The 15,810-nt window shown below is 33.2% G+C and overlaps 1 protein-coding gene across 1 annotated transcript in view; it reads right to left on the minus strand.

Moving 5' to 3' along the window:
• The window catches only part of LOC149075606 (TWiK family of potassium channels protein 7-like), a 209,198-nt gene that overhangs the window by 67,626 nt on the left and 125,762 nt on the right, over positions 1-15,810 (minus strand). The window lies entirely within an intron of this gene.

The raw sequence follows: 15,810 nt of genomic DNA on the forward strand, positions 1-15,810 counted from the left end.
CCCAGTCCTTTTATTTTCTCAATTAAATATAGTTATTATTCCCTCATTTAAATTTTTTTCATCAAATATATTTTTGCGAACTCCAATAATGAATGCTACAAGAAAAAAGAAATAAAACATCCAATGTATTAGAAAAAGACCGAAACAGAATTGGAGTAAAGAATAAACATCACACACAAGAGCCTCAAATTAATTAAAGATACAATGCAACCAACTACTTACACTGTAATTAAAGTTAACTATTTCATTTGTATCAAATAAAGTGATGAATATATAATAATTTGCTACTCTTAATATTTCAATATAATATCTAATTTGAATAATTATCAACTAGTTATAAGCAGTTTAAATGCATTTATAAATTAGACATTAAAGACTCATAAATATTAATAGAATGTTTATTTATTTTTTAGAATTTCTGAGTGTATTTCTTGTGAGTTTTTAATTTTGCTATGAAGTGTAAACTCATATAATAATACATAATGCAAAATGTATCTAGATAGAAAAATTAAATTTACACAAGCACTAAAAATGAGAAAAGTGGGAAAGAAATGATACAAAATACGAAACAATATTTTTCTTTTATTTGATATTAATTGAAAAATACAACGTAGTTTTTAATTAAATCACAGAAGGATGCAAAATCTAAAACTATATCCATTGTTCTCCATTGTTATTGGAATCTAATGATAACAAAACACATACTAAAAAAAATATTTCAATAACACTTTTCAAAGCCCTCAGTGGATCTGTTGAAGAACTTTTTTGAAATATTAAGAATAATATAATCAGAAAAAAATGAATGTCGAAAGCATTGAAATAGGTTAATTAATCAAAAAACAATATTATTCAGCCCCAAATATATTAATTTTGAAATTTTCGATTATTTTAAAATATATATATTATCAGTTTCTTTTCAATTAGTTTTTTTTTTAAATAAAAGAAAGTAATTTTGAATTCATCGTGTTATGCACCCTCCAGTAAAATTATTAATTAATTGTATTTTTTAATCATTAAATAATATTATTTTACATTTTTTTATACGTGAATTCTCGTTAAGATAATAGGAGATTACTTGGAAAAAATTCCCTGTGTTTTCGATTTTACATGTTATTTTAGGCTCCTTTGTCTTGGATGTCTTTGAAGTGGACTTTTTTTTTTTTCATGCTTCTGTTTCTATATCCATTCTTCAGATTAATTAATTATTAATGGAAGATCACTTTTTTATAGAATGAAGGTTATTCGAGATTTTTTTGAAACTTTCGTTTCCTGGAGGGAAAAATATTGTGTTTAGTTTGTTTTGTCAAAAGGTAATTATCTTTGAAGTAAGAGAATAAGTGTAACACATGTGTACAGGGTGCATAGCTAACAGGGCGTATGATATTTTAATGGTGTACTATGCATGATTGGTAGGTGATGATGGAAGGAAATGTTATCCAAATAACGTGTAGTACCCAGATATGTCATTCATGTTGGAAAGGTTTTTTTTCTATAATTTTTACTGAATTAAAAATTTTAACTTTTTATACAAACAGTTTCCAAGTGCCAAGTGAGGTATTCGAATTCGAAAAACAGAGGAAAGTTGAGAAAAAACAGCATTAAATGTGGGTAAAACGGTTTACCCGTATTTAACGCTTTTTTTTAATGGGTCAGCTCCATTTTTCGAATTCGAATACCTCAGCAAATATTCCACTTATAAATTAAAAAAAATATTTTTTTTTGTTACGCACTGTATTTTCACTCTCAAAACTGGTACAAGGTAATTTTTCCACGTCTTTTGAGCATTTTTTAAATTGGATTTATACCTCCACGACGGACGGTTGATGAGATAAAGGTCGCATTAGCACTTGCAGGACACCCTGGATATTGACCGTAAAAATAGCTCTCGGTTTATTATCGGTTTATTTTAGTCTCGCCGCAGAGAGCAATAGGCCTACAACGGTAAAATCTTCAAACATTACACTTCACTCATAGGTCGAAAAATATGTGATAGATGGCAGCACTATAACTAGCATTACACAGAAACAAGTTCCACGTTAGGTTCACGACACGCACATTCCAACATGTACCAATTCGTTAGAAGTTCCACAGAGGAATATGGACGAGGTGCATGTGGGGTTTAGAAGAAGAAGTACCAAAGACTGCACCATTGGCAGTGTTCTTAGCGAAGTTTAAGGTGGAGGTTAGAATGATGGGGTTTTTTTTTTTTTCTATTTTGCCCATGCCTTGGTATTTCTTCACTTTCCTTCGATGAATTAACAAATAAAACTTGGAAATTTAAAATAAAATATCTGCAACCATACGAGAAAGGAGAAAAAGCTGTAGATAGAAGAAAAAAATAAAAATAAATCCGTACTATATACGTTCATTTTTGAACTTCACCGGGAAAACCGCCGTGGATCCGTCTACAGTGAATCCACAAAGTGAAAAAAATTAAAAACGTAAGTAATAAGCTCTCGAGTCCCCCCCCCCCTCCATCACCTATAGTCACCCATGATGACCTTACTCAACCTATCGGAATTCACAGTTTCGGCCTACCTGATTTTGGGTTATTCTCTAGGATGTTGCAATCTGAGCGAAATTTCTTGAATAAAATCTCGCTATTCTGCTTTGATAAACGGCATCTCCATCTTTAACAAAGTAGATGGTTGCTCTACTGTATAATTTCCCAATTCATACCCATAAAGCAAAAATTCTCGAATTAAGTTGTGCTGCAAGATCATTTTTGTACGTAGCAAATCCCACGTGGAACTAAACGATGCACAATTTATCAGCATGACATCTGCCGGAATATATACATATCCACTTTTTATTGGTAAACTTTGCAATGATGTCACGCGGTCACATCACACACCACATGGAAACTCATATGCAGATATCACGAGACTTTAAACTCTCGCTGTCACCGTTTTCGAGTATGATATATTATTCGATAGACTTATTAAAATAATCTATTTGATTCGAACGCTGAAAAGCGGAAAAAAAATATTCAAAACTAACCCATAAATGCTATCCATAATGTTCCTTATGATCTCGTAACAATCATTCGAAAGGGATTTACACTCTCTAGACCGTGTTTCCCAAAGTGGGTAATATAGCTCCCCCGTGATGATGGAAGAGTACAGGGGGCAGTAGAAGTTTAGGGTTTAATACAGTATCCTATGGATTGACTTGAGTTTGGGGGGGGGGGGTCGATTAGAAGAAAAAAAATTTGAAGAAGGAAAAAAAAGCGATGGAACGAAAAGTTTGGGAAACTATGATCTCGGCAACCACGCTGGTCAAATAAAATTATCTTAACGCCTTTTCGGAGTTTCACTGACGTCAACTCCGAAGATAAATAACTGGATAAAAGATAATTTTTCTGATCATAGAGGCGTCACATACGCACGGGGTGCTGTTCCCTTCAATTATGAATCGGCAAAAATTGCAATGTTTAGTTACAAAAATTGTAAAAAGAAATATTGCTTGTTTTAGCTACAACAAAATGCTTGTATTTAGCCCAAACTCCTCCACATAGATCCGATTAGAAGTATGTTATGCGTACAGTACTTCGTAATGTAATTAGCAGCATCTGCCGGAGCTGCAAGGCAGAAAAATTGGTGTATAACGAGTATTTGGAATTAAGAGGGGAATTGATGATCTGCAAATTTTTATAATGAGCATAATTAAATACCGGTATGTACTCACGCATCTGTTTCTATGATGAATAATTCATATAGTCGTGTAATATACGATTGGTATCGAAATGTTATTGATGAGTAATTTTTTGTGGTTTTTGATTATACGGGACTTACTCTGTGGTAAGTTATTCGTCGTTTCATCTTCTTGGGAGTTCATGCCTCGACACTTTTTTTCTGATATAAGCAGAGTTTTTGGAATTTTGTTTAAAAATGGGAATTGAACATCATCACGAGTTGATGATGTTTTCCCGAGGTCACGACTGCATGTTTTGAAGAGCAGTTTTTTGAGTAGAATTCTATTTTTCAAATATGTTTGCCAGTCTCTCGAAGGTGATCAATTATCGGCATTTGACCAGCAAATTTCTGCTCAGAAGCCGAATATCAATAAAGACTAAGAATACTTGATCACTGATGATGTTCGTGGCAGAACAAAGCTTTAATTTCCATCCTGAACTGGGGCCTGAACCCAGCGTTAACTTTGGGGCAATTAATCACAAAGTAACAAGTGACAGTGATGTAAAACAATACCTCATTCAACCAGATTTGTAATATGCAGAGATTTTTTTAATCCCAAAAAATGAAACTATTAATGAAAGGAGTTCAGAATTTCTTCTGTTCCGGACAGAAAGATAATTTCAAATCAGACATCTGAACAGTCTTCCAGAAAATGAGTTCTCAAGCATTTCGTGAAGTCTTGAATGTGTGTGCCGAAATGTGTGATAGCAGTAGAAGTTTCTATGCCGAAGTTTGACCGTGAGAGTTGTTAATTTTTTTTAAAAACTTGAAGAACCCAACTATTTCGAACAAATTAAAATTGGGACCTGTGGAAATTATCAAGCAAGTGGATTACGGGGATTCATGTTTTAAACATGATCTTTTTTTAAACATTTAAATCGACACAAATTACACGAAGTTTTAGGCCTTTAGTTGGTTTTTTGCCTTTTCCAATGCCCCCATTCCGCCGATGCCTTCACTAAAAGAAAATCGAGAGCCTGCTCTTGTTTTAGAGCAGGATCTAAAACGAGATTTAGAGCCTTTAACAGGATACTTATGGAACATGAAAATTCAGAATTCAGCCGTTTGCATGAAAATGTGATGTCGGTCTCCGCTATTCATACGAAGGTTTTAACAACTGGCTGATGCGAAGATGAATTAAGGAAAGAAAATTGTCTTTATGGGGAGTTCAAAAGCGTTGTGTTCTAACGCGCTCATTTGACAAATGAGAGTGAGAACCCCCTCACTCTCATTTGCCAAATGAGCGCGTTAGAACACAACGCTTTTGAAGCGACGAACTTCTTTCCTTAACGGGACCGTACATGGGCCGTCAGACCTAACTCGGCGAAACAGCTGGCATTCTGTTTTCTTGAATTCATTTTCGCATCAGTCAGTTGTTAAAACCTTCGTATCAATAGAGGAGAGTGACGTCTCCATCTGGTGGCAAAATGTCAGAGTAAGTGAGCTGGTGTCTGTCTTAGGCCTAACTGTTGATGTACGACCCCGTTAAGTGCATATAAGCTCTAAGGAACGAACTGCGTTGTTTCTATAGTGTAGTACTCTACTACGCTCAACCTGCAAGTAAAAGGACGTGGGTTCGATTTCCCGTAGAATTGGTTTAATTTTCTTTCCTGAATTCATCTTCGCATCATCCATTTGTTGAAAGTTTCGTATCAGCCGTGTTTTGCACCAAAATATGTACGACATATTATAACCCATAAGTTATAACGTAAATATGTTACACATACACTCAGAGCATCCCACCCATTTCGGTGTGCATCAATTCGTTAAAAATTCCCCAGAGGAATGTTCAAAAGTTGCATGTACAGTTAAATAGTAGAAAATTGGCAATAAAAAAAAATTGCAGCTTGTGATAACCCCAGTGATCCTCGGAACACCAGTTGGAAATCCACATTGTAGGTGATTCAGTGACGCCAGAGATCAGCGTTTCTCAACCTATAGTCCGTGGACCACCACTGGTCAGCAACGATGACTTAGGTGCTCCGCAGGCAAACGTTATAATTGGATTCTAACAGAATGAACTATTATTCAATTGTTGTAACTCATATTGCCTATATCCGTATGGGTTTAAATAAAAATTGCACTTTTCTTACTTAGGTTCACCATACCTCATGAAGGAAAATGAGGGAAATTCCGATCCTAAATACGGGATATCACTCACTTTTGTCAAAAGACGCAATTTATGACAAGTTTGCTAATTGCTGCACAAATCGGTGAAGGGGGGAGAAATATACGACTGGTATAAATAAAACTTTTTCTTTCTTTCTCTCTTTATTGCATTTCTCCGCGCTGTGCAATTAACTTCAGTGTTTTAGGAATTGTCCAGCGCTCTATCATTTTTTGTGATTATCTAAGTGAAAAAAACACCGAAAGCGCCAAGGATGTGGCAAGTAAAGTACAAGCTGTAGACGGAAACATGATACTTTACGTATACGCGAGGAAGTTGGACTTCTCTGAAAAAGGTACTGTTTTACGATCTTCAGGAAACAAAAAATATTTTCCCGTTTTATTGTTTTTGTGTGTGTGTGTGTGCGTTTTTGGATAAGAGCAATGCATAGGTAACAGGACATATGGCATTTTACTGGTGAACCGTTGATCCTAGAGTCATACTTCCAATTAGAGAAAGTATACAAATAACGTTTAGTATTCAAGATATGTCATTCATGTTACAAGAAGCTGTATACTTATTGAAATAAAACAAAAATTAACTTTTTATTCCGTACCCAAGTGACCAAAACCCCAATTAGAATGTTGTTGTCCTGTTTCTCCTGATGCCAACGAAGAAAACTCCACGTTTCTAACTGCAATATTCGCTGAGATATTCTCGAATTCGAAAACGGAGGAAATTTGGGAGCAAGCATCTTTAAACGGTTTTTCTGCATTTAACTCTGTTTTTTCCTAACTTTCCTTTGTTTTTCGAATTCGAATATCTCAGTGAATATTGCACTCGGAAACGTGGATTTTTTTTTTTTTTTTTTTTTTGACCTCAGGAGAGACAGTGTGATTTTAGAATTCCAAAGTGAATTTCTTTCTTTCGAGCCAGACAGAGAGAAAAGTCTCCCATTTTCAAAAATCTTTCCACAGAGATTAGGCAGACACGATTTAACACGATACTTATATAACATGTAAATTCAGGCATTCGCCATTTTCACTTCAAAATATTAAAGACAGATACAACACCAGTATAACGCGAAACAAGCGTAATTCCGACGACATAATTAAGTTAGAGTCACACATACACTCGAAACACATGTTCCAGTATGATGTATCAATTCTCAACAAATTCCTCAGAGGAATGCTTCCTGGGAGCATGTGCGATTCAGCAGTAGTGGTATTTTTAGGTGGTAGTTTTAAACACAGGGTGTCCCATAAATTCGTAAATACTCTAAAAATTCATAGAAATTGGAGGACTTAAAAGGAATTTTGTTCACTTTGCGTAAACAGTGTTCTTAGGAAGAAGGGTTTTTCTTTTCTTTTTGCTACAGAAAAATATAGTTCACACTTTTGTCGATAGAGAGCGCTTCACGAAAGCAAATCACTATGAATATGCAAATTAGGGTAGTATACAATAGCCAAACCCTATAAAAAATGCAACGTTTAGGATTAACAACTTATTTCTGAATTTTCCTGTTACTGAAGTAAACAACTATTTCACTATGATGTTGACATTTTTGAAAAAAACACTATTGGTGAAGTTTTTTACCTCACCTACGAACCGACGGCTGAAGCTTTACGAAAGTTTCGAACATAGAAAGGATTGAAGAAAAATTCAGGTCGATAGAGGGCACTGTATCGACAAATATTTTACACACTAAATTTTTCTTTATATACCAAAAAGAAATCCTTCTTCGTGAGAATAATTTTTAGCAAATCACATGCTATTATACCAATTCTTTCAATGTTTACGAATTCTTAAACTATTAACAAATTTTTGAGACATCTTGTGTACTGATAAGCACTTAAGCGTGAATAAAATAAAATTATGCAAATTAATCTAATGCCAAGTTATTCGTATATTGAAACGGTACTCGAATAGTTTCTCAACATCTACAAACATCATTTACGATTTCTTTAAATTATTATTCAGCATTATTTTGCATTATTTCACGTTATGAAAATTTGTCATTCATGTGCCACCGATGTATATTTTTCAACGAACTGCGATAAAAAAAAAAACTGAAATACTTTTACGGTAAATATACAATTATTAAGACGAATTTTTTTGCGGCACACAAGACGCTATCACATATTCATCGAAACTCTCATACGACAAAACTCTCAGTGCGTGCTCGTATTACATTCAAAAACCGCCGCCGGTCGCATCAAGAAATGTGAAATGTTGGCAATGGTTCGGTGGCAGAGATTATTTAGATTTGTGGTTGCGCGCATATATCTCTGGCGGAAGGGAAGAGACGTTCCCGAGGAGAGGATCTCATGTCCCTGTCAACCCTTGTGCAAGACATTCCTTGTTGACATCGCTCTGGGGAGATATTCCTTGACATGTCCTGCGGAGTGGAACAGCAATATTCTAGACCATTTGCTGGATTGCGGCTACGAATTCCGTCCAGCCACCACCACTTCTTACCTCCCCTCTCTCTCTAGAAACGGTATTACTTGCAATAATCGGGGTAAAGGGAATACACACACAAACACATTTATATATAAGTCTTGGCATTTCATGTCAATCTCGTTCAAGAATTGGAAGAAACTTATCGGTACGTATTCGATTATATGATTCCGCTGACAATCTGCTGTGGATTCGAATTTCCTGTCGCGAGTCGGAATCGTTTCTGACGTCAGTCACGGAATCGGTGCTCTTTGGATTGCGAACACACACACATCCACATAAAATGGGAGATTATATTTAAGAAAATATTCCATCATAAAATAACAGGGTTTTTTTCTTTTTACCGAATGTGTATTTAATGATATTTGTTTGAAATACAAAGATTCGCGTGCTTTTCGGTAATGATACCTAGCGATATGTGAGTATATGTTAGGGAAATGTTATAAATCGGTTATTATATGCATACTTGTCGATCGCCTTGGTAAGTTTGATCAATTTATCACTTTTTTTAGTGGCGAATATGCATAATGCCAAAGCGTCGTAGGGAATTTGATAAATACTTGAAATTAATCGCCTTCATCTGTGATTATGCGCAATACTCTAGTGTAATTGGTGAACTTGATAAATATGAAGAGAGAGAAATTCAAATGAGTCTGGAATGATAACAAATTTTACGATCGTACCCGATATAATGATACAATACATGTACAGTACAACCTCTCGATAACGGAACATAAGCCAATACATGATGAGTTAGTTACACATTTGAATGCCAATTGGGCGGCGATCAAGCTCAAATCTAATAAGGTAACCAGGACAATATTTACAAATACAAATACAACGCCGCAACAGGCAAAATGCCCAACGAGGTGGCTGAGAAAAAGATGCCCATAAAAATATGGATGTCATTTATTTCAAAAATACAGCAACCCAATTGAAAATGCGATTACAAAAATTATAAACAAATATATACACATGACAAAATATTATACAACGCCCATAAAGAATACTTATGGTTGTCCTATTCTAAGTATGGATAGCTTCTCGATTTACCCCAACATGTTTATCGTATTTCTTTTTGAACGTGTCAATTGTGTTACAATTTACTACATCCGGGGGTAAGCTATTCCATTTATTAACAACCCTATTTAGTAACTTTTACTTATATTTAGTAACTTTCTCAGAAAACTCGTGTGAACCCTTTAAAACATATTAGCATAGAAAAAACCCCAAACTGGTGTCGATCGTACAAGGCTATCGAATAATTTGAAGACTTAGATAGACGATAGCTACGGGTTATTTCGAGTTTAGCGTTGCCCAGAAAAAGTTGGTATTTTTTGCGTATGGATGCAATGATTTCGGTTTTGTTTAGGTTAATAGTAAGGTGGTTAGATTTAAAATATAAGTCAAAAAGATTGATTTTTTCCTGCAACTGCACTTTTGAGTCACCTAGTATCACAATATCGCCTGCGTACAGGAGGATTTTGAGTTCAGTGGAGTTGTTAATTCAGATGCCATGCACATGAGGTTAACAAAAAAGATTTTTCAATGTCAGCAAATTTACCAAAATGCTGAGCGGTTATGCATATAACAGCCGGTTATGATGTATAATAACCGCATTTATCACATTTACCATAACATATATATGATATAAAAGCTATTATATCAGAAAACTATATAATATGAATGCTAAATGTTCATGTTTTGCGAAAAAAATTGAAAACTGAAGTGAGAGAAAGAAAATTATTACTGTCACTGCGATATTTACGGAGTATTGCATTAAAAAAATTGGAAAAATTTACAAAAAGAATGAAAACGAATTTTTATGTTTTTGGTTTCATTTGCATGATTTGATTGGAACTGGTGAAAATTCCATAATTCTGATTGGCTCTAGCACATACTTCTGTGTATATGATACTTTTTAGTTTTGACTAATTTCAATATAACATATATCAACCAAGTATATCCAACATAATTGTACATTATCATAGGTATACAACATACAGATTGGTTAAGTATTATTTGAAATATAATTCTCTCTCTCTCTCTCTCTCACATATGTATGACGTGATTATCTAAATTACAGTAATAAATTGTTGTCACAAACAGACCGTTCGATTGAACGACAATTCTGATTTACTATTACCTCACAATGTGAGGAAGTAAGAAACTGAAAATATTTCGTGCTATCAACGGTTTAATATTTGAGGGAAAATATTAAATCTCCCATGTTAACATGAGTAATAATCAAGAAACAATATTTGGGGATGTTTTTTGAAAAATTTTGAATAAATTTGTCGGAACACACACTGATTAGCCAGACTATATTGTGCACAAAATGACTCGACACAGAGAGCAACAGGCCTACAACAGTAAAAATCTTCAATCATTACATTTCATTTATAGTTTGAAAAATAGATGGCACATGGCAGCCCTATACGCAACAAGCATTACCAGAAACAAACGCCACGTTAGGGTCACAACACGTAGACGCACATTCCAACATGTACCAATTCGTTAGAAGTTCCGCAGAAAATATGGACTAGGTGCATGTGTGGTTTAGTAGTGGTAGACTATATTGCGCATGGTATTTGACTTATAAGACTATTTTTACTCAGGCACATGTACTTTAGCAAGCTAATTAATTTTTAGAAAAGTATCAAAATTCCTTCAGTGTAACATATATCAACTAAGTATATCCAACAGAATTGTACATTACCATAGATATACAACATAGATTGGTCAAGTTGGGTTAATATTGGAATGTAATATGTGTTTGTGTATTTGTGTTCTGTATTTGTCTTGATGTGTTAATTAAATTTCAAAAAAAGAATTATTTGAAAATATTTCAGGGACAATGCATCTAAGTGAATTTTAATAATAAACTAATCGATTACAATGTTTGGTAGCAAATAAATGTAGAAAAGCGTATTTTTTCTAGTGGTATTAACAATTCCAATGTAGAAAAGCTGACAACAGCATATACTTGATCATACGTAAAGATAATGCTGCCTCTCGATATAACGATAATACTACAACGATATAACGATATTTTTTCCTGGTCCGCAGAATGTTGTTATATCGAGGTTTCACTGTATATTGGCAAATGAGATTCTGAGAAATTCTTGAAAAATTCGTGGCGATGAGACAAACGCCGAAGAGATGAAATTAGAAATTACAATAAAAAAAATATTAATAATAGGTGAAAGAAGTTAAAAATGTAATTTTAATTTCCGCTGAGGAAAAAAGACGAGAAAACAAAAGACTAATGAAAAGTTTGTTTCTACGACTGTGTGTGTGTGTGTGAAGCTTAATCCTTTCTCGTGGAAAGATGCGGCCCTAAATTAAATACCATTTCACTCAATCTTGTAACATACAGTTGGGCCGTTAGAGATTAAAGTACGAATCGTCTTCAAAAAAGAAAATAAATTTTCACTTTCATCGTTTTCATCTCTCGAAATTTCTTTTATTTTTTCTTATTTCTTCCCAGAAAGCGCTAAAGAGTTGCGTAAACCACGAAATTTCTAATTTGCGGAAACAATTTCATTTTTATTTAATTTTTTTTTGTTTTTGTTTTTTTTTGTTTCTTAAGCGTTGCTTTAAGTGGGAATCTTCTAGATAGTAAAAATAATAACGTAATGAGAAAAATTAGTTTAAGGTTTGGGATAAGCTGTTTAAAGGTATAGTTGAATAATAAGTTGCCTATAAAAGAAGTTGCCTGTAATGGAAATGTGGAAAAATGGGAGAGGAGGCACTTTTTCTTCTTTCTTTTTCATTTTATTTCTTATTTAGAGGAGGATAATGGAGGCAACAACAATTAGCCTTTCTTAAGAAAAACTTTCTCGTAGCTCTTTTGAAAAATTAAAGAAAAAATTATTTTTCTCTCGTTAAAAAACATATCTGTTCATGGTCATGAAAAAAAATTCCATATCGAAAATAAGGATGAAATTTCTAAAAATTTCATTTTTAAAATGTCTTAAAAATTAAATTTTCTCCTAAACAAATTTTAAAAAGTACAATGACTCTCTCTCTCTCTCTCTCTCTCTCCCTCTTTCTCATTACACGTTTTAATTTCCAAAAATATTAATTTCATACAAAAACTTGCATCAAAATTAATTTTAAAACAATTTTTGAGAAACCGTTGCGCAAAATGTAAAATGGGTTAAAAAAGTGCGCCTGGATAACGATTGACCAGAATAGTGTTGTCGTGAATCGTCCAGCAAGAAAAGAACTTTGAATGCATTTCAAGTTTTTAAAATCAAATTCAAGAATTGCGTCGGTTACATTGTTCGATGGAGTTCAGAAAAAATCTCCGGAAAATGCGCGACGATGAGATTAACTCCGAAGAGATGAAACTAGTGTGAAAGGACAAAAAAAAGTAAAAAGAAGTAATTCTAATGTTCTTTGGGGAAAAAAGAAGAGAAAATAACAGATTAACGAAAAGTTTGTTTCTACGAGTGTGTGTGTGAAGCTTAATCCTTTCTCGTGGAAAGATGCTGCCCTAAATTAAATACCATTTCACTCAATCTTGTAACATACAGTTGGGCCGTTAGAGATTAAAGTACGAATCGTCTTTAAAAAAATAAAATAAATTTTCACTTGCGCTTTCATCGTTTCCTTCTCTCTCATAATTTCTTTCACATTTTTTTTTCTCTTATTCCTCTCCAGAAAGAGCTTAAGAGTTGCGTAAACCACGAAATTTCTAATTTGCGGAAACAATTTTATTTTTATTTAATTTTTTTTTCTTTTGTTTCTTAAACGTTGCTTTAATTGGGAATCTTCTAGATAGGAAAAAAAAAATAGTAACAATAATAACGTAATGAAAAAAATTAGTTGAAGGTTTGGGATAAGCTGTTTAAGGGTATAGTTGCCTAAAGGAAATGTGGAAAAATGGAAGGAGAGGCACTTTACTAAGTGAAGGCACTTTTTTCCTTTTATTTCTTATTTAAAGGAGGAGAATGGAGGCAACAGCAATTAGCCTTGCTGAAGAAAAACTTTCTTGTTTTGACGGGAAGTAAACAGAAAATATATATACGTTATATATACTGAAAGTTATTTTGTACTTTATTTTATTTTTTTAATTTTTTTAAAGAATTTTCAGATATAAAGGAAGAGCTTATATATATTTTTCGATTTCTCTTATACTTCGAAAAGATTTCTTTCAGGTATTTAAAGTAACTTTTTTGTAATGGAAGTTTGTTTTAAAGAAATACTAGAAATAAAGATATTTTTTTTTAAATCTAACATTTTACCGTGGAAAAATGAAATTTAACGTTAGTCAATTATGCGTTGGCTTCGGGGTGGAAACGGAATTTCTAATGTTGCTCACGTATTATTTTTGTAACTACTGTATGCATTTTAGTCTCTTTTTTTTAAGATTGGCGTAGGTTTTTGAGATTTAATTAATCTATCTGAAATTCCTTGATGAATTTCAAGTGGTTTTTATGCAAATATTTTTGTTCTTCTGATTTATTTGTTTTGAGACTACAAAAAAAATTATATGTTTGTGTTCATTGGAAAATGATGACACACAAACACGTAAATTTTATCGCAAAAGAATTCAATCAATTCAAAAGTCAATTTTTAAGACAAATAGCTTTTTTAGTTGAAAAATATTGATATTTTCTCCTGAATTGATCTATTACTCTTCATAAATAGTTATTAGTTAATAAATGTTAATGCGCCATTATTATCTGTTTTAAACTACAGTTTTTGAATATTTCATGGTTTTATATATTTGAAGGGGGAAAAAAGCATAGCTTTTCTATGAGAAAAATTGGTTGGAAATTAGACTTTTCTCGATTAATTTCAAAACAACAATTTTTAAATGCAAAAAAAAGTTTGAAAGTTCTGTTTTTTTTTTCTCTCTCTTTCTCTCTCAACTATTTTTTAAATAATATTTAATGCTCATTTTAACATTGTTCAGCTGGAATGTGCATCTAGAATGTACCACACACACATAATACTGATTACGTTTTTCAAAATATAGATCAAGATGTAATATTCAATATCTGAATTTTTGTCGTCACTAAGAGTATGGGTGTACCGGAAATTTCTGATTGTAATACACGTTCGTGAAAATATATTTCCTTGATAGCAAATAAGAACGATAAGCAAAATTTTGGGAACAGTTTCGTAACTGATGATCGTGATCTGTTTCTGTAAATCAGGCTTTGAACCGTGGTCAAGAAATTCTGCAGTGATGCTGATTCCAGAACAGTGGAATAATGCAGCTGCTAAGAACAATTATCATAATTATACATCATTAAAATTTGGGAAAAAGCATCGTAATAAACGTTTTAATAATTGCTAGTTATTATCCTATGTGAATGTTGATGTGATTAAGTTGCACCCATAATTTGTAGTCATTTTACGAATCCGAGATAGATAAATTGGGTAATTCGAATTTTGGATAGTTTGAAATCTTTTCCAGTGACTTCGGACTTCGAATTTATCAAGTTCGATTGTATTAATGTTTTCGCAACTGTGATAATTGGAAAAAACATTGGGTGAAGATTCGGAAAATATTGTGCAACGTTTGTGGCACAAACATTTCTTGCAAGCATCAAAAACATTTACCGGTATTCTGGAGTATAATATATATATGAATAATAATATATATATATGATATGCAGTATAAAAACAAACAATATACGGCATCATACCACGGGAGTGGTAGCCAAGGTCGATAAGATACTCGCCTGAAGTACCAAAGAATGTTTAGAGGTGTCGCGAGTTCGATACCTGGTTCGGTCCTCGTCAGTAATTTTCCTGACACAGGGGTACAACAAAAGTTGCGACATGACCACAGAAAGGGATTACTGCCGCAGGCCATCCCACATAAAGCGGTTAGCGCACCAACCCCTCGATGAGTATGAAAAACAAGCTGCCTTTTGGAATCAGCAATACATTTTAGGTCTCGGTGTAATTACCCCCTAATGTGCAGAAAATAACTGTGGGGCGACAAAAATGATCAAATTACACCATATCATACAATTGTTCATCTTTTACTGCACACCGGTTTAAAACCAAAAACCAATTTCACTTCGAAAATAATAACAGATAAATCTTTTTTTATTTGACAGTTTTATTTGAAGGTCCCAGATCGTTGAACTTTTGCTCTTGTGTATATAGTAACAGAAATAATCCATAGCATATACAATCAAATAATACCGATGAAATCAATCAATAGACGTTAAGATATACATTAAGAAAAAATATATGCATGTTTTATGTATCTTGTATGTGCTGTAATCAAATAAATTTTCAAAATTTCTCAGGAGATATCAATCAAAAACTCTTGTATATAATCTGCTGTATAAACTTATTTCATCCAGTACAATCTGGATAATGCACTTTATGCATGTATAAGCCTGTTATATATAAGCTAACCTCACACAAGACCTTGCTTACAACATGTATTTCTCGTATCATTGAAGGAATACGTTATAAGCGAACTCGGCTGTATACAAACACAGAGCAATCTACTAAAAAATTTCGGTAAAAATTCATTACAACGTATATTAAAATAAAAAACGGAACAAAATT

The sequence above is a fragment of the Pholcus phalangioides genome, unplaced genomic scaffold (assembly GCF_987345545.1).
Source record: "Pholcus phalangioides strain wild (caught in Gottingen) unplaced genomic scaffold, Ppha-v1.0 ptg000015l_1, whole genome shotgun sequence".
Taxonomy (NCBI): Eukaryota; Metazoa; Arthropoda; class Arachnida; order Araneae; family Pholcidae; genus Pholcus; species Pholcus phalangioides.